General features: G+C 36.6%; 1 protein-coding gene across 8 annotated transcripts in view; it reads right to left on the reverse strand.

Annotated features, from left to right (window-relative positions):
* The window catches only part of LOC128733957 (cAMP-dependent protein kinase type II regulatory subunit), a 121529-nt gene extending 98085 nt beyond the window's left edge, over positions 1-23444 (reverse strand). For 2 of the 8 annotated variants that reach the window (XM_053827877.1, XM_053827876.1), the window contains exon 1: positions 22740-23147. The gene's annotated coding sequence lies outside the window, so the exon portion shown is untranslated. Of the gene's footprint in view, positions 1-21870; positions 22259-22547; positions 22710-22739; positions 23148-23419 lie in introns of those variants that run through there. The other 6 variants (XM_053827872.1, XM_053827874.1, XM_053827870.1 and 3 more) reach the window with 6 other exon arrangements.
* Between the last annotated feature and the right edge of the window lie 2281 nt (positions 23445-25725).

The following is a 25725-nucleotide window of genomic DNA, read 5'->3' on the forward strand; positions in this document are numbered from 1 at the left end:
ATCCCGTGCTTATAGATTAATTATAAACGGAGATACTATAGTGACAACAAGCAGTTTTATGGAATATAGAACGGCGTGTTCGTTGGTGGTAGGCAATGATAGCTACCGGCGGTGATGTCTCGGAGCGCAAAACTAGGTCCATTCTAAAATCAATACTAGGTCCATTCAAGATCAAAAAAGGGGGTTAACATTTTTAAGGAATTTGAAGATTTTACTGGTTTTACTGAACTTTTAAATACCTAAATTGAAATTACAAATATTTTAGCATCATTTTAAGAGCATTGTTTTATTTCAAACCAGAAGGGTTCCGGGTAGTAACAGTTTGAAAATACTCTATGGTGACTGCCAAAACGCTGAAAAACAGCTACTTTTAAATACGCGGCAATAAAGTAGTTTTGGCTATAATTTTAATTTAATTTTAGTATCTTTACGTTCAGAAATGATTAAAGATAAACATAAAAGCTAAATACAGTACAAAGACTTGATAATTATATCCTAAAATTCTTATTTAAAAATAGGTCCATTCAAGATCAGAATTCGATTAGGTCCATTTCAAAATCATTTACCCTACATTATACTGTAGAGCATTCGTTCACGCTCCACGCTCCACGGAACCTCCGTTTAGAGTACTACCAGAACCTAAAACTGGTCATTTATAAATTGTAAAATAATAAAGAAGTGTGGCAAATGATGTATTCAACTACGGTATTTTCTAAGACAAATTCTTGGATCAACATTTGAATGTTTTAAGCCAATCTGGACGTTCCGGTATATCTGTTGTATTAAGATTAGTAAAAACTTAACTTGCAAAAAGTTGCGCGTGTTTCCATAGCTACGTAGCGACCGTTCCGCTGCTTCAGAAGCTGAAGTTTATGAGCCTCGAAGCGATGATCTCGCTCTAAACTAAACGGGGTCAACCCTATTCAATTCTGTGGACTTCTTTACACAAAATAATTAGGTTTTTCATGTTTTGTTTTTTCAAAACCTGGCTTGGTATAGTCCAAAAAGGGTAAAAAATGTTAAAAATAGGGGAAAATGAGCAAAATGGGGCACTTCCCGATGACAAACAGGAAAGCGGTGGGCACCATTCGATTCTCCGGAAAATTTTACATAAGATCACCTACATTTTATCAGCCTGCAGGCCATATCTTAATTGCATCCGTTTTTACCTTTGTTATACAATATAACAAAGGTTTAGGAATTGGTCGAAAAACACGAAGTCGATCTGAGGCCCGGAGGGCCGTGTCACATATACCAATCGATCAGGTTCGACGAATGAGCAATGTCTGTGTGTGTGTGTGTGTGTGTATGTGTGTATGTGTGTGCGCTTCAATTTTCAATCGCCTATTTTTCGGAGATGGCTGATCCGATTCGTCTGCTATAACTTTTATTTGAAAGGTATTTTTACCTAGTATATCATTATTAAATGGTTTCGTGGTCTGACTTTTAGTTTGAAAGTTATAAGCAAAAATGTGAAAATTACGTGACACGATTTTCTCCGGAACCACATAACCGATTTCATCGATCTTAATACCAAATAAAAGCTCTTACTATTGCTAAACTTCACACCAATTTTTATTGGAAACAAACAAGTGGTTTAAAAGTTATGCTTAAAAAACCAGTTTTGGCAAGGTTCAAATGATCGCCTGTTTCTTAGAGATGGCCAAACCGATTTACGTGCTATTAGTTTCATTTGGCAGGTAATATAGTCGGATAGATCACTATTGAATGGTTTTTTGATTGGATGTTTAATTTGAAAGTTATGAGTAATTCAATACACCACACCAAAATTAACAATAATTTATAATGATTTTAACCAAGAAAAATAACCTAATTTAAATTATTTTAATATCAAACGAGAGGTTTTCACACTACGAATATATATGCAAAATTTCATAAGAATTGGTTTTACCGGTCAAAAGATATTAACCCTCGAACACTCGCGCCAACTTTTATAACACAGTTACTCGCCCAATAGCCCAAAACCAAAGAAAACGTGCGCACTAGAGTTTTGACTAGGAAAACTTGGTTTTAAGTTTATCGAACCTTTGGAAGAGTTTCTTGCAATTGAAAGCTCTATCGTCTGGTAGAATTTGAATTTTGATTAATCCCCCTAAAAGTGAATCAAAAAAATTATTTTCCTTCAGTTTCAATATAACACATTGATGTGTTCTGCAAAGTTTTAGAGCATATTATTACAAGAAATTTTGCTGAAGACAGTAACCTTCTATCTCTTCAACGAAGAGATCTTATTTATTGTATATGAATTTGAAAAACCAGTTTTTCTATTTTAGCTCTTTTTGTAATTGTTGTATGACTTTTTCAAGTATTACAAAGTTGTATAAATAATAAAAATACACAACTTTGCTGAACATAGTATACCTCTATGTTTCCTTGTTTACGAACTGTAGAACTTTGATTATAAAAAATACCCCGATTTTGACCCCGAATTACTCGACTACCAACAGACGGATACATTTTAAACATTTTACATTTGCTGGTAGTTTTGCTGCACCCAGACACCATTTTTCCATATGAAGAAACGAAAGAAAATTCCAGTTGGGGCCAATTGCGGTACACCTCACATGCTACTTGCTTCGTTTCTGTGATGTCGGTTTATGCTAATCTATTTTCCTAACAATTTAAAGTAATAATGCATTGAATAATTCTGACATTTTGCTCATAACAAATTTATTGCAGAATATACGTTAGTATATACGTAATATACGACTTGTAACTATATAACAATATGGCATTCAAAAACCTACATATGGTGTACAAAATACAACAACGTGAGTAACCGCAGGTTAATAAAAATTGATGAAATTTATTCGAGAAAACTTTATTGTTGTGAATCAAATAGAATGGCAATACAGGAAATTATGCATAGTTCAAAAACCTGTAAACTAGACCTTTATTGTTAAAGAAAAATATTTCATCTTACAACTTACTTTTACTTGCACTTACCCTCATTAGTAACAACTTACACAGCAATTTCGTGAGAAAAGGAACTATCAAAATTTATAAGTGCTTCTATTTGGTTCAAATTTTGTAAACTTATTCAATTTCCAAAAATTTCATGTAAACCAAACGTGTCGATTTCTATCTCAAATAGCAAGTAAGACCGTATAACAAAGGTTCCTTTCACCACTAGGTTGATTAAATCAGGTTTTTCGGCTCGTTTTTGCCCATAGTGCAATGGTATAAGATAAGGCCGAACCCACACAATTGTGTAGGTTGCTAAATTTAGCAAACATTTATTACAATGTGTTGAATACACTGGTTTTGGTATCTCGAGCGATAAAAAAAATTTATTTTGATCCAAAAATCAAAAATATCGTAACTAAAACCCTCCGTGCTTAAAGGGTTAACCAGGAAAGACAATAAGTACACAAAAATCAATAAACAGGATATAAGATGACACTCAATGTTAGTGTTTTACATTGATATGTCTACTCTAGATGATTAATACAGATCACTTTACGCTATTATACCGCCTGACCCTGAAATCTAGCCCAATTAATCACTGATAATTAATGAAATGTTGAAACTGGTGAATGAAGCCTAAGCTCGATGGCTAACTAACCAGCTTCGACTTCCTTCCCACATGGCCCATACATACTATACAAGATATTATTCCGCTTGGTGACCAAAATGAAATATTTTATCGACATTACCGAAGTCAACAAGGTTAACCCCTGCTAGATCCAAGCGAATGATTTATTGTAAAGCTTTAAGAAAGGAAAAAAAATTGGAATGCGAACCGCAACAGTGTGCTGTGGATACAAACAACACAAAAGGGATCTAGGTCAGATCTGATTGAGGTCACCACCGTGCCCATCACCCTCTGTGTTTTGGGGCGATAATGGACGCATATAAATACGCACCCCCTCCGATCCGACCGAAGCGAAGCCACGACGACGGAGAGACCATTTGCTCTATTCCTTACACCGGTATTCTTTTCTCATAGACGCTCATTAGCAAACAAGGACGAAAACATATATAAATGGTTTGGCGGTACGTGCAGAACCAGCAAAGTGTAATCCGAGGATGCTAGCCGAAATCAAGTTTTAGTTTACAGTAAAGAAGACAAAATCACCGGTTTACAAACAGGAATCTAAGTTTATTTATTACCAGCAGATTCTGTTTTGTTTTGATTTATTTTCATTTGACAGCTTGAAAATAACCATGTCGATACGATCACCTGCGGTGTCGTTACCCGTTAATGGTCTTAATACTTTGTTGAGTTGTTACTGTAGATGCCAATATTTTCGGAAGCCATTGAGCCATTCGATAGATGGATCAGTGTGTCATTGAATCATTTAAACAGTGAATCAAGAAGTCGTCAATTCAATAAAACAAACATCAAAAATGCCAAGATTTGAAGTGGACAAGAAAAGATCCTAATACGAACTTAAAAATAAAAAATAAGAAAACTTATCCAATTTAATTCTACTATGTGTGTATGTGTATAGTAGAATTAAATTAGATAAGTTTTCTTATTTTTTATTTTTAGGTTTCGTATTCTACTAAGACGCTCCAAAAACTTCAGCTAATACGAACTGTTTTTAATTTTTACTAAAATCACAAAAAATGAACATTGAAATAATATATGTGCTTCTAGTGGATTTACTATCCTTTTAAAGAGGCACAGCATATAAGATTATTTACAATTTTAAGTGACGATTGTAAGAAAATTACTCAGAACAAAACAAATTGGATGATGATAATAAAGAAAATAATAAAAAGAAAGAAAAGAAAAGGAATTTGAGCTTATTATAAGTACACACATTTTTAAATTATTAATTGCGCCATTTGGTCTCTGAAGTATTGACTGAAGTTCGAAACTTCTAAAACAGACACTGAGGAAGCCTGCAAGTTGTAGGCAAAATACGTATCTGTCAAGAATAAAATATACATAGTAGAATTAAATTGGATAAGCATTGTTTGACATTTGTTTTAAAAGATAAACTATTAGTCATGCTTCGGAGATGCATAGGTAACCTATTATATTATAATAGGATAGGATTAAGTTGGAGCTGATAGTAAATGGTCAAACTGGAGCAAAATTCATTATATAGAATGACAGTCTCGACCAAGAGATGAATTTGTTTGAGGAAACTTGTAAATCTTTTTTCAACCCATTTTATATGTTGTGAGACAAGCACAAGGTTGCACCGTGTCTAGATACTACTCGGAAAAATTCCGCGTGATTTTGAGTCAGAGGTGAATTCTGTCTCTTGCCAACAAATTTCGAACTAACAAACCCACCTTTCCTGAACGATCGTAAAAGCGTAACCGGTGCCATTAGGGATACACTTAAAAAGGAACTTACTCGTTCAATCTCAAATATCCGTTCTAGAAGTTCTTTTTGCAACTGCACTAGGTAGGATGACATAAGAAGCAACAATTACGATTTGTGCAGTCGTCAAACACTAACGACTCAATAATGCTTTAAAAGCAAAAAGTGATGTTTCTTGTTTCACGAAGCAATTGTAAAATTTCAGGAATGAAGCAAAACATAAAGTTTAAAAGTAGATTAGCGTCTGTTGATATTTACAACAGGACGATACAAAATAGCAGGGGCCAACATAACATATAGCACTGGCACTCGTTGAATTACAAATCAAGACAATTTATTGCATGCAGTATAGCTTATGCATTATACTTATGCAGTGCAATTTCGATATATTCGAAGGACATTTCATTCTTGTTGTAACTCCTTACCGATTAGCATATGAAAGGGTTGGCCAAAAGTAGGGCACAGTTTGACTTTTGTAAGGATTCGTACATAGATTATGCAACACGCGAAAGAAAAAAAGGAAGATTGAACTTGCTATTCTCATATATAAGTATGAGTGAAACAGATTCTTTCCGTTTAATTCTAACTATACGACAGATTCATAAAATATTTACACGCCAGTGATTGAAACACAAAATATCTTCTTAGTGGTAGATTGTAAAAACAAATTCACTAGCACAAAAAACTTATTTCGGCTGCTACTTGGAGCTTTCTTCAGTACTGGGTGAGAAATCGCAAAAAAAAACCTTTTTTCTCATATTTGAGATACTATCATGACGCTCAATAATAAAATTTAGATTAAATTGTAATTCTTGTTTAGTGAGGGGGGCGGAGGGTTTCAGTGAGTTTCAATTAATCTTAGGGTCAACCACAGATGCTTGTTCCTTGCCCTTACTGGAAAATTTTTTATCACTTAGGGCGCTCTCTTTTCATCATAATTTTTGTCCATTTTTTCCTTCTACATTTTTTAATTTGGTTTGGTTTTGGCACTAAATAAAAGGAATTTTGATAAACTTTTCAAGAAAAACATTGGCTTCAATCTTAAACTTCGAAGGATTCCTATTGTATATTGTTGGTGTATATTGTTGGTGTTGGTGGGCTTTCGTGTTTTCCTGGATGAAAAGAATATTTTCTGCAAATAAGAACTAGCAATATTTGTTTTCTTGCTAGAAATATCCATTTGTTGTTGTGGTTGTTGATTTTTTTATAGAGTGGTTTAACCGACATGTCATTTACCACTCAAATATCCATTTCCTTCTGGTAGAAACAATACACTATGCATATCAATTGCATTATCGCAAATTTATTTCTTAAAAAAATGATAATTTATAGAACAAAAAACGAAAAAGTAGTCACTAGCCTTTAAACCAAAAAAAACTGGAGCTTCAAATCAATTACTTTACTGAAAGGTATCCTACTGTTTAAAAATCTGTTCAAAATTTATGAATTAAAAAAAAACGTCTAAAAACTATAATTTTTGCGACTACCATTACTCAGATGGGGACACAGACCTACAATGAGGTTCTTGAATATGATAGTGTTTCGCAAAGCAAACATTTGGGGTCACTTTTCTTCACTATATCTGATATCGGCTTGCCGTTTGGCTTTGGAGAAATTTTAAAAATTAACAAAGTTACAGGTGTTTGCGCGCGCATTACACAGCGAATAAAAACTTCAACCACGTCCTCTCGAAACCAGGTTTTCAAAGTCGGTACCATAAATATCTCAAGAACGGCTCAAGCGATTCATTTACTTCTTTTGTCTTACAGCTTATGAAATAATCTAGTGTTTAACCCATTTTTTTCGACATTGCATTTTATAGAAAAACTAGCTGACCCGACAAACTTCGTATTGCCACAAATTAACCTGTGTTGTACATAAATCATGAATCTCGGATGATCTTTGTCTCTATCTCGAGTTTTGCAAGCCCCCCAGTGGGCGGCGCTTCCGACGGCGGGTCACCGGCAACACTCGCGACCGGCTCGTCCTGAATGATCTATTGTTACTATAGGTAGTTTTTGTGGTATTGTTATTGATTAATGTTTTATGGAAGAGTCTCGAATTTCTCGAGTTGGATTAGTTTTTGAGTTTCGCAAAAATTTCTGTTTTATTTGTATGAGAGTCCATATCCCCCTACCACAGGGGTGAGAGGTCTCTAACTATCATAAAATAAATTCAAGACTCACAAATCTCCTACATGCTAAATTTGGTTCCATTTGCTTGATTAGTACTCAAATTATAAGGAAATTTGTATTTCATTTGTATGGGAGCCCACCCTCTTAAAAGGGAAAGGGGTCGTAATACACCACAGAAAAAAATTCTGCCATCTAAAACTCTCACATGCCAAATTTGGTTCCATTTACTTGATTAGTTCTAAAGTTATGAGCAAATTTGTATTTCGTTTGAATGGGAGCCCCCCCCCCTCCTAAAAAGGTAAGAAGTCCTAATTCGTCATGGGAAAAATGGTTGCCTCCAAAAACACCCACATGCCAAATGTTGTTCTATTTGCTTGATTAGTTCTCGAGTTAGGAGGAAATTTGTATTTCATTTGTACAGGAGCCCCCCCTCTTAGAGTGGGGAGGGGTCCTAATTCACCGTAGAAAATTTTCTTGCCCTCGAAAACCTTCACATGCCAAAGTTGGTTCCATTTGCTTGATTAGTTCTCGAGTTATGGGGAAATTTGTATTTCATTTGTATTGGAGCCCCCCCCTCCTAATGTGGGAAGAGGTCCTAATTCATCACAGAAAAAATTCTTGCCTCCAAAAACACCTACATGCCAAATTTGGTTCCATTTGCTGGATTAGTTCTCGAGTTATGAGGAAATTTGTATCTCGTTTGTACAGGACCCCCCCTCCTAAAGTGGGGAGGGGTCCCAATTCATCATTGAAAAAAAAATTGTCTCCAAAAACACACACATGCCAAATTTGGTTCAATTCGCTTGATTAGTTCTCGAGTTATGAGGAAATTTGTATTTCATTTGTACAGGAGCCCCTCCTCTTAAAGTGGGGAGGGGTCCTAATTCACCATAGAAAATTTTCTTGCTCTCGAAAACCTTCACATGCCAAATTTGGTTGCATTTGCTTGATTAGTTCTCGAGTTATGAGGAAATTTGTATGGAAGTCCCCCCTCTTAAAGGGGAGAGGAGTTATAATTTCTCTTATAAAGAGGGGAGGGGTCTCAATTCACCATAGAATAAATTCTTGTCACCAAAAAAAACACCCACATGCCAAATGTTGTTCTATTTGCTTGATTAGTTCTCGAGTTAGGAGGAAATTTGTATTTCATTTGTACAGGAGCCCCCCCTCTTAGAGTGGGGAGGGGTCCTAATTCACCGTAGAAAATTTTCTTGCCCTCGAAAACCTTCACATGCCAAAGTTGGTTCCATTTGCTTGATTAGTTCTCGAGTTATGAGGAAATTTGTATGGCAGCCCCCCCTCTTAAAGGAGAGAGGAGTTACAATTCCTCTTATAAAGAGGAAGGGGTCTCAATTTACCATAGAATAAATTCTTGTCACCGAAAACACCCACATGCCAAATTTGGTTCTATTTGCTTGATTAGTTCTCGAGTTATGAGGAAATTTGTATTTCATTTGTATAGGAGCCCCCCCTCCTAAAGTGGGGAGAGGTTCTTATTCATCATAGAAAACATTCTTGCCTCCAAAAACACCTACATGCCAAATTTGGTTCCATTTGCTGGATTAGCTCTCGAGTTATAAGGAAATTTGTATTTCGTTTGTATAGGAGCCCCCCCCCTCTTAAAGTGGGGAGGGGTCCCAATTCATCATAGAAAAAAATTTTGTCTTCAAAAACACACACATGCCAAATTTGGTTCCATTTGCTTGATTGGTTCTCGAGTTATGAGGAAATTGGTATTTCATTTGTACAGAAGCCCCCCCTCTTAAAGTGAGGAGGGGTCCTAATTCAACATAGAAAATTTTCTTGCCCTCGAAAACCTTCACATGCCAAATTTGGTTCCATTTGCTTGATTAGTTCTCGAGTTATGAGGAAATTGGTATGGAAACCCCCCCTCTTAAAGGGGAGAGGAGTTATAATTCCCCTTATAAAGAGGGGAGGGGTCTCAAATTACCCTAGAATAAATTCTTGTCACCGAAAACACCCACATGTCAAATTTGGTTCTATTTGCTTAATTAGTTCTCGAATTATGCAGAAATTTGTGTTTCATTTGTATGGGAGCCCCCCCTCTTAGTGGGGGGAGGGGTCTCTAACCATCACTAAAACCTTTCCTGGCCCTAAAAACCTCTACATGCAAATTTTCACGCCGATTGGTTCAGTAGTTTTTGATTCTATAAGGAACACAAAACAGACAGACAGACAGACAGACAGACAGACAGACAGACAGACAGACAGACAGACAGACAGACAGACAGACAGACAGAAATCCTTCTTTATAGGTATAGAAGATAATTTTAGCAAAAAAAAACAAACTTTTATGGTTGAAGGTCAAAATCGAAAAAAATTTTTACCGATTTTGAGAATTACATTACATTGTATTTGTTTTCATTTTTGTTTCGTGCTAGAAGTGTTAACACTATGTACACTCTTTTTTCGAATTCTTTAGACTGTAAAACCCACAGATAAGGCCATTGCAAATTATTTTTAAAGTTTTTGTCACCCCCCCTTGGAAATTGGCTTGAAAAATCGGAGGGCAAAAAAATAGTTTGTAGGATACGAGTTAAATTTTTTTTATAAAATTAATTGTCTGTGGGCTCTATAGCCTGAAAAACTCGAAAAATGAGTGTACGAGTTGAGTTAACGCTTCTAGCACGAAATAGAAATGGGAATTCAAATTTCTTTCGTTTTTGTCTTTTTTTCGTAGATTTTTGTATGGAAAATAATAACGGATATATTAAGGAGTTATATACAGTTAGGGCGCTTAAAAAAGTGGACTTTTCTAGATTTTTTCTAGAGAAACCCCTTCAACTGATTAAGGTGAAAATTTGTATACATCTTACAGTAGGTTTTGGCTGTATTTTAACATATTTTGTTTTTGAAAAATGTAATTTGAATAGCTGCTATAGGTAATCTCCCGGGAGTCTTCTAAAATAAGGCGTCTTGCGGTGAGCACGATATCTTTGGACTGAATCATCGAAAATCGAAACACTAAAAAGGAATCGGTGATAAAATATATTAGGGTAAAGAACCGGTTTTAAGCAGTCTAAGCGGGTCACTGATTGTTTTACCTTATTACAAGCGATGGGTTGACTAAGTGGGGGATATCAGCATACCAATCTTCTTGCTATCTTTAATTCTTCAAGCTGTTACCATTGGAAGACACTATTGTTGAGCTAAACTTTTGATTTTCCGCTTTAAAAGTTGGAGCGGTGGAACTAATTTTGATCAGACCGAACATATTTTCACCCTCAAGGTGCTTTTTTAAGCAATCATGAAATCTGAATTTTTTTACGTCCCCGTAAAAAATCCCTCGAACTTTTCCCCCTGTTCAGTAAGTTCGTGTTCCTATCCGCGACCTACTAATCGGTATCTGATGCGTAATCGGCATAGCGTATCGGCATAGATGCGTGAAATGCCATCTGTCTAAATTGTTTATCGGGGCATACACTCACCGCTCCGTTCGGCAAACGGTATTCGTCGTCTCTTTTATTCTCTAGTGTTCTTATGGGAAACTGCGAGTTTGATGTCTCACTCGCTGCTCATAAGGATGGTGGGAGAACAAAAGAGGTAAACATAGCAGTACACACGGTCTGACTCAGAACAGTGTTTTCAAAGCAAATAACATTGAAACACATCGTTGCTTCATTAAATCACTGAGAAAATTTTCGAAAATTATTGAAAAAGCTGTCTTCTGTTGTTTTTAATTAAGAAAAATTAATTATGAACATACATTTCTCTTGAAAGTATTGAACCACGTTTTCACCATTGGAGGTTTCAGTTAATTTCAAACCTATAATTCTTATATCCAGAACCGAAACAGTGTCTTGGCAACACGATAGTTCATCAGTTATACTGCAGCTGCTGCACCTGGTGAACAGGTTCCGTCAATTCAGAATTTATTTTCAGTTTTGTTATAAAGTAATAAAACTTTCGGCTAGTGACAAAGCCTTAGATAATAGAAAAACCCGATTTAATCCACCTAGTGGTGAAAGGAACCTTTGTTATACGGTCTTACTTGCTCTTTGAGATAGAAATCGACACGTATTCGGAACATAATTCATCTATTGGTTAACGTTGCGTAGTGCGTTGGTTTTCATAAATATTTTGGAAATTGAATAAGTTTACAAAATTTGAACAAAATAGCAGCACCTATAAATTTTGATAGATCCTTTTTTTCATGAAATTACTGAGTAAGGGTAAGTTGGTTGTTACTAATTTGAGTAAGTGCCAGTAAAAGCAAATTGTAAGAGGAAATATTATTCTTTAACATATACATTGCGTAGTAAAAGTCTAGTTTATAGGTTTTTGAACTACGCATAAATTTCTATAAAGCCATTCTTTTTGATTGACATCAATAAAGTTTTCTTGAATAAATTTCATCAATTTTTATTAACCTTCGGATACTCACGCTGTTGCATTTTGTACAACACGTGTAGGTTTTTGAATGCCATATTGTTATAAAGTTACAAATCGCTGTTTAACTAACGTATATTCTGCAATTAACTTGTTATGAGCAAAAGGTCATAATCATTCAATGCATTAATACTTTAAATTGTTGGGAAAATGGATCAGCATAAACTGACATCACAGAAACGAAGCAATCAGCATGTGAGGTGTACCGCGATTGGCCCTGGAATTTTCTCTCGTTTCTTCATGAAAAAATGGTGTCTGTATGCAGCAAAACTATCAGCAAATATAAAATGTTCAAAATGTATCTGTTGGTGGTCGAGTCATTCGGGGTCAAAATTAAGGCACTTTTTTAATCAAAGTTCTACAGTACCTAAACAAACAAACATAGAGGTATACTATATTCATCAAAGTTGTGTATTTTTACTATTTATATAATTTTGTAATACATGAAAAAGTCATACAACAATTACAAAAAGAGCTAAATAGAAAAAACTGATTTTACAAATTCATATACAATGAATAAGATTTTTATATCTTCGCTGAATAGATAGAAGGTTACTGTATTCAACAAAATTTCTTGTAATAATATGTTCTAAAACTTTGCAGAACACATCAATGTGTTATATTGAAACTGAAGAAAAATAATTTTTTATTTCACTTTTAGGGGGATTAATCAAAATTTAAATTGCACCAGACGATAGAACTTTCAATTTCAAGAAATTCTTCCAAAGGTTCCATAAACCTAAAACCAAGTTTTCCCAGTCAAAATTCTAGTGCGCATGTCTTTTTGGCTTTGGGCCATTGTGCGCGCGACTAATCGTATTACAAAAGTTGGCGCGAGTGTTCGAGGGTTAATATCTTTTGATCGGCAAAATCGATTCTTCTGAAATTTTGCAGATATATTTACAGCATTAAAATCTCTAATTTGATGCCAAAATAATTCAAACTAGATAAATTATCTTAGATGATCTCGTTATATATTATTGTAAATTTTAATGTGTTGTATTCAATTGCTCATAACTTTCAAATTAAACGTCCAATCAAAAAACAAATCAATAGTGATCTATTAGGTTATGTTACCTTTCAAATGAGACTAATAGCACCTAAATCGGTTTAGTCATCTCTAAGAAACAGGCGATAATTATTACCTTGTCAAAACAGGTTTTTTAAGCATAACTTTTAAACTACTTGTTTGTTTTTAATAAAATTTACCCGAAAAATTTAGCGTTAACAAGAGCTTTCATTTGGTACTAAGATCGTTGAAATCGGTCATGTAGTTCTGGAGAAAATCGTGTCACGTAATTTTTACGTTTTTACTTATAACTTTCAAACGAAATGTCGGACCGCGAAACAATACAATAGTGATATACTAGGCAATAATACCTTTCAAACAAAAGTAATAGCGAACAAATCGGTTTAGCCATCTCCGAGAAACAGGCGATAGAAAAGTTGCGTAGCGCACATACACACACACACACACATACACACATACACACACACACAGACATTGCTCAGTTCGTCGAACCCTGTCGACTGGTATATGTGGCTCGGCCCTCCGGGCCTCGGATCGATTTCATGTTTTTCGACCAATTTTTAAACCTTTGTTATAGTATAACAAAGGTAAAAAGATAGTGAATAATATTGTATGTGACAATTGAGTGCTTGACTTTTAGAGTGGTTGTAATCAGTGCTGAAAAATGTGATGGATTCGTTAGTAGCGAGGCGGCGATTGCATTCAGCAGCTGAAAAATGTACGTTTTTGGACAACAATTTTTAATTCATCATATTTCTTGTCGGAAACCCAGTAAATTGTGTTTGTGTGAATTAAATCTATGGTTAAGTGATTTGTGAAGATGCTTCTATCAAAAGATTTTAAAAATATGAATAAAAAAGTGCATTTACGGCTCATTTATTTTCAACTGATTAAAATAGGTGACACTGCTTAACTCGTTCCTTACCCTATCTATAGATTGATCGAAGGATTTAGCAATATAATCGTTTTTGACAAAATAGCGGCTTGTTGCCATAAATTTTGCTCTTAAATTGTCCATAAAACAAGAAATATTAATCGGTGATGTAAAACCTTCGATTAATCTGTAGAATATATCTTTAGAAAACTTGTGTCAAAATTTGAAGTGACTCGGTTCAGCCGTTTTTGAGAAATCTTGCTCACCGACTTTGAAAACAAGGTTTTGAGAAACACGCGCCCAAAGTTTCGCGTTTCTTCTTCAATCGCTCTAACACGTCGTTAAAAATATGCGTATAACTTCGTTAATATTTGCCGGATTGGCATGAAATTTTCTGTGTGCATACTTAAATATATGTACACTACGATCATGAAATAAACAGAAAATCGATTTTTCGAAAATTCTAACTGTATATAACCCCTTAAAAGCAAGAATAGATATAGTTTTCACGTTTAAACTTTAAGTAAAAATGCCTAAAATCCATTTTTTTTACTCGATTAAAAAATTCTCTTTGTATTTTTTCGCTTCAATGGTCCAACACCGGAGGGACAAAAACTTTAAAATATACTAAATGGCCTAATTGATTCATACAAAAAAAATTTACTCAAGTTTAACAATTTTTTTTGCCCCCCAATTTTTAGAGCCAATTTTAAAGGGCACTCTATAAATAATATGCATTGGCCTTATAAGTGCAGAATAATAATTTTTTTTTTGTACAAAAAAGCAGATAATCTTTTAATAAACTTTGCCTTGTCAGCCCCAAACAATTAAAACACACTTAGTTTCTCACTGGAATTGATACCAGACCAAATTATATGTAAGGAGATAATATTTACTCTACAGTATACTTTCTGGGAAACTATATTTTTTTTAGCAATAATACAATTATTTCAGTTGCATATCTAATTAACTTTAATATTAATACGTAGTACCTTCTAATGAAGGTGCAACGATGCATTCGATCTAATATAGTCTAATTATAAATTCTACATAGCTTTATAACTTTCTTAATGAAATATCTTCAAACAGAAAAACGCAAATTTCCTTTACAAACGAAAGCAAACATCATGTTGATTAATATCCTCGTAAATAACCAGCACTAATTTTCCGAACCATTCAAGATAAATTCAGCAGGTTGTATTTATACTTGGAAGGTATTTTCGGGCAAAATCTCGCTCACCGCTGCTGGTATGTTTCCTTGCAACGCATCTACCGTATGGCAGAACCCGAACAGATCAATAAACCGTTCTGCCGACTCGTGGAACCACCGCAATCCGTTAGTGGTATATCGGCTTTTCTCGTTCTGTTTCTCGCTATAGAACCGAACAGACATGCAGAGAAATTCAGAGAGATATGAAGCGATAAAAACAAAACTTACGATTTCCACCATGAGTATGATAAGTTTTTTTTTGTCTGTGGGAAACCCCCTTCTCATCGATGTCTAAACGACCCAAAGCAGCTTAACCTATCATATCTTCTCACACCGAAATAGATAGACAGGAAAATTGATTGCCGAACCAAGCACATTCGAGTATCACAAGCAAATTGGATTATACTAAGGATTAGTTTGAACACTTTGACACTACTGGTGATAAAGATATTTTGCATCGAAGTGCTGTGGAGTGGATGGTGAAATCGGGTCAAATAAATATGTAAATAACATGCCTGAATATTTATGCATACATTTAACAAATAAAGCAAGTAGTTCAGTTTCAAATACCCATTCAATTGGGATTGACTAAATATTATTGGATGATCTGCACTTACATACAAAAATAATTTCCATGCTTGAGGATTGCCACTCAAATTAATCTTGTATTCCTCTATTCTAAAAAATACGATATTGAACTACAACACATTGCAAGATTTGTTATGTAGCTGTTTAAATATTCTTGCTAGCGTTTTACTGTTGATGAAAGTGTCAATTTAATCCTTCAAAGTATTTTAATAACATGGCATTTCACCCTACAAAATCCAAGCACAGAAAGTCCAGAGCTTAAATTTAAATAAGAGTTATGAATGTTAATTTGTAAAATTTTAATTTACTTCTATAAAAATGGAAATCAGTTGGATGTTGGAAATAGTCGTAGAGCAAAAAAATCGAAATCAAGCCGGTTAACACTAACACTAAAAAAAATCGAAAAGCAGAGGCTAAAAAATTCCAGTGTAAACACGCTGCTGCTACTGTTCAGCAATCGCATAAAACCATCCCGAAATACTTCCAGCGACGAAATGTTGAATAAATAATAAAATATTTACTTGCTTTGCATCTCATTTCTAATTAGTATTGATATGAATATGATTTTTTACTTTGCTACCATTGATTAGGAGATGCAAGTCATCCCATACATGGCTATTTTTTGTATTATGTTGATTAAATCGTATTCGTTTTTCAACACTAACAGCACGGTAAAAGTAAGCAGTTTTCGTTTCTTTGTTGCATGAACGACTCCTTGCTTTATAAAAAACCGTGTGCCAACCAATGATTATTCACGTGTAACACCCGAAAAACTAACCTACGACAGGGCGTCTCCATATGAAAAACATTCAAACTTTTCGCAAAAAGGCACGCGGTTGATTGTTACGTTTTCGGACATTCCTTAAAAACCAATCTTTAAATTTTAACATAGAATAGTGGCGTCTTGATTTTCGAACGCTCGGACCATAACTTTCACAAAAATTGTAAAACAACAAAAATGCAAATGAAATGCAAAAAACACCGTTTTAAATATATAAATCCAAAGGAGTATCAGTTTTAATAACAAAGCGAAAAAAATACATAAGACTTATAATTAGACAAACATGTAAAACAAAGGTACATGAACAAAACAACATTGTTATCTCCCCCGTTTTTCAAACGAAGTGCTTTTTTATTTGTCAGAGGTAGCGTGAAAAATCATGGCAAAACCATTTGGAAAAGGATCAACGTCTGCGTACTGACATCGATTTAATATTCATTCGTTTCCGCGTTTCAACCTGCAGCGATTATACCTTCCGTGTTAATCACGAGTACCCACGAATGGGGTAAGAAAAACTCGTTTATTTCCGTCTTCATCAAATTTTCTGCTTCCCACAGGAATTTCCGTTTGCAATTGCGACTATACAAAGCCCTTCTGTTTCCTCTCATGAGCTTCCATAGGAGTTTTCTCCCACTTAGTATCTCGTTTAGTGATTACTGGCAAAATATGCTCTGTTACTTTAGGACAAAACAATCTGGTAGCAAAAAAAATGGAAGAGACCCATAAAAATGATTTTGTCACATCTTACGCGTCACAAAAACTTGAATTTTGATATCCCCCTCAATTCTGAATCATTTCGCAAAAACAATGGAGACGCTACAGCCATAATAAAGAAATAACGATGAATGATGTTTTCACAAAGTGAATCTTCTACCCTTTTATCGGAAATCTCCGGAAGCATTTTTCCCCGTTTTTTAACTCACTCGTCTGGCATCAAACGTCAGCGTTGTTTGCGGTTAGATTCCCAAAACAAGTTTCAATTATGAACCTCCTACCACCGAGCACGGTACCTGAACCACTCAGCGACGTGCATGATAATGGAAACATTTATCAGATTCAAACATCTGTCAATTTAGCATGTTCGACGAAAGAGCAAGGGAGCAGAAAGTCTGCCTAACACCTGTATCCATCATACGCCATCAGCCATACAGCGGAAAAGTGCCCACCAGGAGATGGATGGCAAAAATCTAATTTCCCGGTTTCAGAGCCAGCCGTTCACAGCCAGTCAGTGGGAGGGCAATCTGTGTCCTTTTTCCACCTCCCCATGTATTCCCCATTACAGGCCTGTGTGTGTTGGTGTGCACACCAGAATCGTTGCTGCTGAGTGTGTTTGAGTGCTCGCATATACCGTTTACAATAGGTTCCCACCATCAATATTGTAGCAAAGACCGGGAAAATTTATTAGCATTTGCACGGGTGTTTCGCAGGAACCAGCAAAAACAAGCACGATATAGAATACCCCAAAATCATAAGGTAGACCTGAATGAATTAAATAATGCTGGAGCTTAGAAGAACGCACGCGGAATGTATTGAGAGATGTTTTGATTATCTGGGTGAAATAGAAAGAAACTTTTAACCTCGGGCTGATTGCAAAGGATTCAGCAAAGGTGAGAAAGTATGGCTACTATTTCGGCCAGGGATTTAAAAGGAAGACGCTTCAGGATTACAGAGGCTTATTTTCGGAGCAGAGAACCAGTTCGACGTATTTCACCACTCGATAGATGATGTTATTTGGTAGTATGGGTGTAAGCTGAATAACTTTTTGTCTATAACAAACTTTAAAGAAGCTCTTTACATGCAGATTGTACGCATGAGTTCGCAGCCTCTGATTTCGACCTTTATCATTTAGAAATTGCTTTTGAGGTTATTATATATAAATTGACTTTCTGACATCATTGACTACTGTGATAATTCTTTTCGACAAATCACACAAATACCTAACAATATGGACCTGGAAACCTAGAATAATATGAAATATGCTGTACTAAATTGGTAAATAACATATATATGTTAAATTGAGCAGGCTTCATTCTCGGTTGTTTGCTCAGTAGATGCTCATTTGACTACAGCGCCTCAACTAAACAGAATTCGAAAAAGTAGTGTATACGGCAGTTGCAGAGCTAATTATTATCTACATTATTGTTGAAGAAAGTATAGTTTTATCTTTTGTATTTACGGCGCTATGCGATTGCTACCCCGTTGGTAGCCAGCTGTTAATATTACACAACAATTGCGCGGCTTACTTACTTACGTTGGCCCAATGTCTTATGGACAAGGCATGCGTAGCATAATTTCTCCATCTAATTCGGTTCAAGGAAGCTGTTCTCCAGTTGCGCGGCCAGTGCTCGCTAAATCTCGCTACACCTGATACACCAGACCATTTTTGCAGGATAGTAGTCCGGCATTCTAGCAACATGTCCTGCCCAATGTATCCGTCCAGCTTTAACCACTTTCTGAATACTGGGTTCGCCGTAGAGTCTTGGTTCATTTTTCGCCTCCATACGCCGTTTTCTTGCACCCCGCCAAAGATGGTTCTTGGCACCCGCCCATTCGAAAACTCCAAATGCTCGTTCTCTTCCAGCAATATCCATGCTTCGTGCCCGTAGAGGACAACCGGTCTAATTAGCGTTGTGTACAGTGTGCACTTTGTACGGGGGCTCAGATTGTTCAACCGCAAGTGTTTGTGGACTTCCGCTGATAATACGCCTTTTAATCTCACGGCTGGTATTGTTGTCCTCTGTTGCCAGTGAGCCAAGGTAAACGAACTCGTCAACTACCTGGAACTTATCCCTGTTGATTACCACAGTACTGCGCAAGTGGGCCATTTCGCGCTCGGTCCTGCCCGCCAGCATATACTTCGTTTTAGTTTTCGTTCGTGTTTATCTTCAACCTAATTTTCTCTGCTTCACGTATTAGTCTGGTGTACTGATCTTGCACTACCTCAGGTGTTCTACCGGCAGCATCCAGGTCGTCAGCAAAGCAGATAAAATAACTGGATTTATTGAAAATCGTGCCCCGCATTTCGATCGCCGTTAATTTTATAGCATTTTCAAGCGCAATGTTAAACAGCAGGCACCAAAGACCATCCCCTTCTTGAAGCCCCCTGCGAGATTCGAATAAATCCAATAATTCACCCGAGGTTCTCATATAGCACTGGATCCCATCGATCGTAGCCATAAGTCTACCCGGAAAGCCTTTTTCGTCCAAAATTTTCCATAGTTCTTGTCGATTTACACTACCATATGCGGCTTTGAAATCAATGAACAGGTGATGCGTGGGGACTCGAAATTCCCGCACTTCTGGAGGATCTGCCGCAGGGTAAACATTCGATCCGTTGTAGACCGACTCTCCATGAAGCCGGCCTAATAATTTCCCACAAATCTATTGGCTATTGGCGATAGTGGATGGAAGATGACTTGGGACAGCACTTTGAAGGCGACGTTCAAGCTAGCGATCGCTCGGTAGTCCAGCTTATCGCCTTTCGCTCACTTATCGCCTTTCTTGTATATAAGGCAAAAAACGCCATCTTGCCACTCCTCCGGTAGTCGTTCCGTATCCCAAATCTTGACAATCAGTTGATGCAAACAGCCGACCAACTTGTCCGGGCTCATTTTAATAAGTTCCACTCCAATGCCATCCTTTCCCACTGCTTTGTTGTCTTCAGCCTCTGCATGGCTTCTTTAACTTCCCTCATAGATGGGAGTGGGGTGGGATTTGTTGCTTGCTACACCACTGAGATCACTTTCTCCGTTATCATGGTCTTCCGCCTGCAGGCCATTCAGATGTTCATCGTAGTGCTGCTTCCACTTTTCGATCACCGCACGGTCAAGATACCTCCATCTTTATCTCTGCACATTTCGGCCCGCGACATAAAGCCTTTGCGAGATTCGTTGAGTCTCTGATAGAACCCCTGTGTGTCGTGAAAGCGGTACAGCTGCGCTAGTGCTTCGCCCCTAGTGCCCCAACTTCCGCCAATGCTCGTGGTTCATAAATCTGCACCACACTCCATTTTCTATGTTACCACTAAGTATAGATCGCAAAATTTTACGCTTAAAAACCCTACGCACGCGTCGATTAGCATCTTTTAGCGTTTATGCTATCGGTAAAGGAACACCAGGGGATTCAGTGTTCTATAGTGCGCCACTTTTTGCGCATTTGCAAACTACGAGACTTCAGTTGGCTAAGTAATGCGTAGAAACCCCAATTCGTAAAAAAATAGAATGGTTGCGGTCCATGATTGGGGGTAAATTTTTAGACACATATTGTGTCGTTCCCAGTTTATCGCTGTCGACTACTGACCAAGCGTTTTAATCTAACTGGTTTTCTATCCGCGACGCCGTAAGCATGCAGGCGTTTGATATCTACAAGGAACAACTACGAAGTAACGGAACCTATCTCGAGAACTTAAGAATCGCGGTTTATACATACATACTTTAATCGTAACGAGCAATGTGATGTCTGTTGCATTAACTTCATCGAGTCCTTCTTTACCAGTTGTAGACACGATACTGCTGCTGTAGAGTCAGAAATTACGGAATCTTAGGCCTTACGCCGGAGCGGCTTCCAAGCTCCAATATATATTTGGCGTTTTGGTGTTTTGAACCAGAGATGCCCTTACGAATAAATTCTAGAACCTCTCTAATTTTAAATTTTTTCCATGCGTCTAATACTGTAATTGATTGCACTTCATAGTTCAAAAATTATTGTTGAAAGTGTATCGGAACCTTTATTTATAGTTTTTTTTTAATGCAGCAAGATTCTGTTGATCAAAAGGTTGAATCAAAGAGGTCTTATTCAGTGGAAACAATCTATAACATTCGGATGCTTTAAAATTTAATGACCAGGAACGTTATCAAGTAGAAGTACGTGAAATGACAATGATTTTCCTTCAAGACATAATTTCGCCTCAAATATAAAGATAAATTCAAAATTTTGCTTAAAAAATGCGTTTGCATCCGAAGGCTGCTGAACTGTACTCTTTTGAGCATCGCCCAATGTTTTAGAAGGGATTTCAGCAAACAACCACCAGAAGCGCTGCTGCCAAGCTTTGCCGGTAAGCCGTTGTAATATCTGCAGATGCGGATTCTATACCTTTATTTTTACGTTACGAACAGAATTGGCCCTGGTAAAGTTGTGAAACCAATCATTACTAGCATTAAATTCTTTCTTCTTAGAAATTTATAGTGCATTTACTTTCTTCCTACTTGTAATTGGTTCCAATGCTTTCAACATAAACAACACAGCACGCACGGAACAAGGAAATTTTCAAAATGATCGTACATTTTAGTACGAAGGGTCCCAGAGTGAAGTGTTATCGTTCGAGGTAAAAAGTTTTTTACAAAATTTTCCACGGTTGTGGAAAACTCCAAAGAAAAATCTGACAAAATACTGTTCTGCCTTAACAAAAATTTTCAAATTATTTCTTGCTGATTGAGTTTTTTTTGACCAAGTCAAATGTTCCAAATGTTGCTCATTTTAGCTGTACCGTTTCACAAAACATTTAAAACATTTTTTGTGTAATGCTAAAACATATATCCTACCTTGAATTCCGATAGTGTCGTTTTGGAAAATTACGGACTGGCTTTATATTGGCGGGAACGTGATGCGTTTTGTAGTTCTTCTATGATTTAGAATACGTCACAACCGCCACAAAACCTGCCGGAAACTGGTTTAGAGCGTTTCCTTTGCTGCTGTTTGATCAGCAGTGGTATTCTTTACCGTTCACTATAAAAGTACACTGTCGTACTCCTCACACCAATGCAATGCCGGACTGGAAGTCGGGTACGGTTTGTCGCAGAAAACTTATGTCGTAGCCTTGCTTGGACCTTTTTTCACTGAATCAATCAAAAACTGTGCTGTTACAGAAATTTGATAAATTTGCACTGATATTTCATATTTCACTACTACAGAGAATTTCCTTATTAACACCTAAAATAAAATATCATACAGAAAACATTTACTGCCTGCACAACTTGCGAAAAACCTTTAGGCCACTGATCGCTGTAAGAAAAACTCTCCCACATGTAATTATTACAACGATTACAACACAGAGCTCGCACACATTTAAAGGCAATCCTACTCGTTTGATATTCGAGGTCAGAATACAAAAAAAATCACTCTCACTCTCTCAGGGTTGGTTTTCCTTGCTGGAGTTTCTAATTTTCCTTCGGAAAATCAAATGTTTTCGAACGCTGTACTGAGTTCAAATTTTACTTACTCTCGGAGCAAGTTTTCAGTTGCTCTTCACAGACCTCTTATTCTCTCTTATCAGGTTAGGAAAATGCCTCCCTTGCCAGTCACCCAGCACGGAAAACCCTAACCGCAAGGTGCTAATGTAGATACGATTGAATAACTCCCGGACGTAGCAATTTTTAACAGCAATCCAGTATTAAATTTTGGCGAAACTCACCGCTGAATTTTTATAGACGAGCTACAAACTCCACAGTATATGATTTTTTGATTTCACTCGTAAAACATTTATCCAAAACCTAGCTTCTGATGTTCACAAACCGAACAAAAGCCTCCTCATAGAAACCAGCAAGGAACAAACGCTTTTCCAATTGACTGAAACCGTGCAGCCACAATCTTTGACCCCGTACTGCTGCAACTGGAACTTTGACTATTCACAAAAAACGAAAAATACTGTTTTCACGTTAATTTTAGTACCATCCGGCATTGGATGTTGTTCGTCTGACTGCCGTTAGCTCGTGCGGTATCAACGAATCGGAAATTAGAGTTGAAACAAGGAAAAAAGTTGTATGCAGTGCTCCACACAAAACGACGGCGGGACGTACAAAGACACAACCTACTACGCTCACGTCACTTCTAACAGTGGAGCTGTGGAGGTACTCTACTCACTACTCAGCGGATTGTCCGGTCGTAGAGCACAGCAGAGGCACTTGTGCAACCTCTGTTACATCTACACTACATCTTCACACATACATCTTCTTGTAGAATGTACAAGAGCGAGCACGGGGTGATAAAAAGTGAGAGGTGGAAAAGGCAGAACCTGTAAGTTTCCCAACATATGAAACTGCCAGTAATAAATTGACTGTAATACTATTTAATCATAATACATGTGATAACTACTTTGCGAGTCGTAAATGAAAACCTTCATTCAAGCGCTAATACAACTATTAGGAGGTATAATTAATATAGGATTTAATTTATTTTGAAATTTTAAAAATTGTTACTAATCAGCCAATATGATATGATTGTACCAATGTGCATCACTCATCAGTCACAGTCATCGTCGAGCCGATCTCCGATGCATTGCATCTGTAAAATACAAAATAGCTGAGAAGTTAAGCATCACGTGAGAGAAATGTCTCTCTACGCACTCTACACATACATTTAGCTTGACATTTCCAGGATTACACGAATACTACAGCACACCATACCAAACATATCGTTCGTTCAGTTCGTTCATCGATTCGCGTTATCATGATGTTTTTACCTTTTAGCTCGTTAAGTCAGGGTTGTTTAAAAACGAATTCAGTCATTGATAAATTTGCAAAACGACGTATAGGGTGTTTGCAGAGTGCATATGTATTTGAGATCTGTTGGGCAGGCAAAAGTGACAGCTCCATATAAAACACACGGGCTGGGAAGAGCAAAATTTTTTAAATGATTTATTTTCTTCATTTAAAACAGAAATTACAAATTGCTTCATACATATGGCAAGGTAATACATCTGTTTACTAAATAAAAAAATATTTTCAACAAATAAGCTAAGACGCGGTAGCAATGATCAAAAATGTAACTATGACCTATGTTAGCGGGATAAAATTAAACAAATATCAATAGCCAGCAGTTGCTTTCGACTAAGAAAGCAATTTATTATGCTAAAACCAATTTTATATTTCATTCATTTCAACTTGGCCTATGCCGTATATTGCTTCAAAAAACAGTATATTTGGGACACCGATTTAACGCGAATTCACCGAAATTCTAGTTACCAAAAGTCAGCATATATTTCAGGGAACATTTGTCGGTTACTTTGACTATTAGTTGCATTAAAATGATAAATAATTTCAGAAAAAAATGATAATTTTATCCAGCACGTTTTTGCTGCATCGAATAGGAAAATATGCAATGTGTGCCCAACAGATGTCTTGCATGTGTGTGTAGCAAAAGCCCTATAGAGCTTTCTGACAGCTCATGCACTCACACTAGTGAACACCGAAATACGCGTGTATAACATGTTGTTTGCCTCATGTTGGGGAACAGCTAATCCTGGAGGAACAACCCGAAAAATAGCGATTATAAGTTGTGTTGCTCCATTTGCTACTCTGCAAGGAACATATTTTGGTCAAATTTATCATCCTGTTTCCAATTCAAGCACACATTTTGAAAATTTGCTGGCTTTTAAGCCTGCGGAAGACGAAAATCATTCTGTACTTTGGTGTCAAAAGAATGCATCTCTTTTGTTTACTGTTGTTGTTTGCCTCATTTTCAAGCACCAACACACACATAACTGGAAAGCTCTATTGGTGTTCGTGATATCCACCTTTTCGCGCGCTAAATGGCGATGCATACACATTTCGAAAATGTTCATTTGCTTTTGGGAACTTCGCTCACGTACGCTTTATAGTTCTACACAATAATCAAGGATGGAAATGTCGACTTGACGTAAACAAAGATGCCAAATGTATGCTAATATTTTCCTAAAGTTATACCACAAACCATCCACCTTTTCACGCGCGTAATGGCGGCTGGTGGGTACACTTTTCGAAAATGTATATTTGCTTTTGCCAACTCCGCTCACGTACGCTGGTCAGTTCTACAACTACAATCAAGGGTGGAAATGTTAAATTGACATGAACAATAGTTGCCAAATGCATGCGAATATTTTACAAAGGTTGTACCCACTAGCCGCCATTACGCACGCGAAAAAGTGAATACAGACAACACGCGAACGATTTTTCTACGTCCCAGAAGGGACGTGAGAAGTTCACTCTCCGTCCCTTCACAAACATTTATTTTATTCACTCTTCGCTTTAGATGTTGGTTTATCAAATAGCTGGAATAATATCAACAATATCAAATTCCAAACTCCCGGATACTCTCCGGTGCTCCCCCTGAACCACACATATAAGAGCCCCACATATAAGTTCCGATAAAAGGAGATTTTTGGCTTAACAGCCAACGAAATGATCATGAATAGAACTCTATTCAACTTCATTTTTAAGTAATTAACGGTACTTTCAAGTTCGTATTTGATGTTTAAACTTCGAAGGGAATACAAAGTAACTTCTAATAGAACTAGAAAGTTCGCAAAAAGTTCACTTAAGTCGCTATATAGAACACTGTTCAGCCCAAAGAAAAACTCCAATAATTTTCAAAATAAAAAAGATTGTGGGAATATTTTCCCACTTCTTCCTGTTTTGCAGATT

Source organism: Sabethes cyaneus, chromosome 2 (assembly GCF_943734655.1).
Source record: "Sabethes cyaneus chromosome 2, idSabCyanKW18_F2, whole genome shotgun sequence".
Lineage (NCBI taxonomy): Eukaryota > Metazoa > Arthropoda > Insecta > Diptera > Culicidae > Sabethes > Sabethes cyaneus.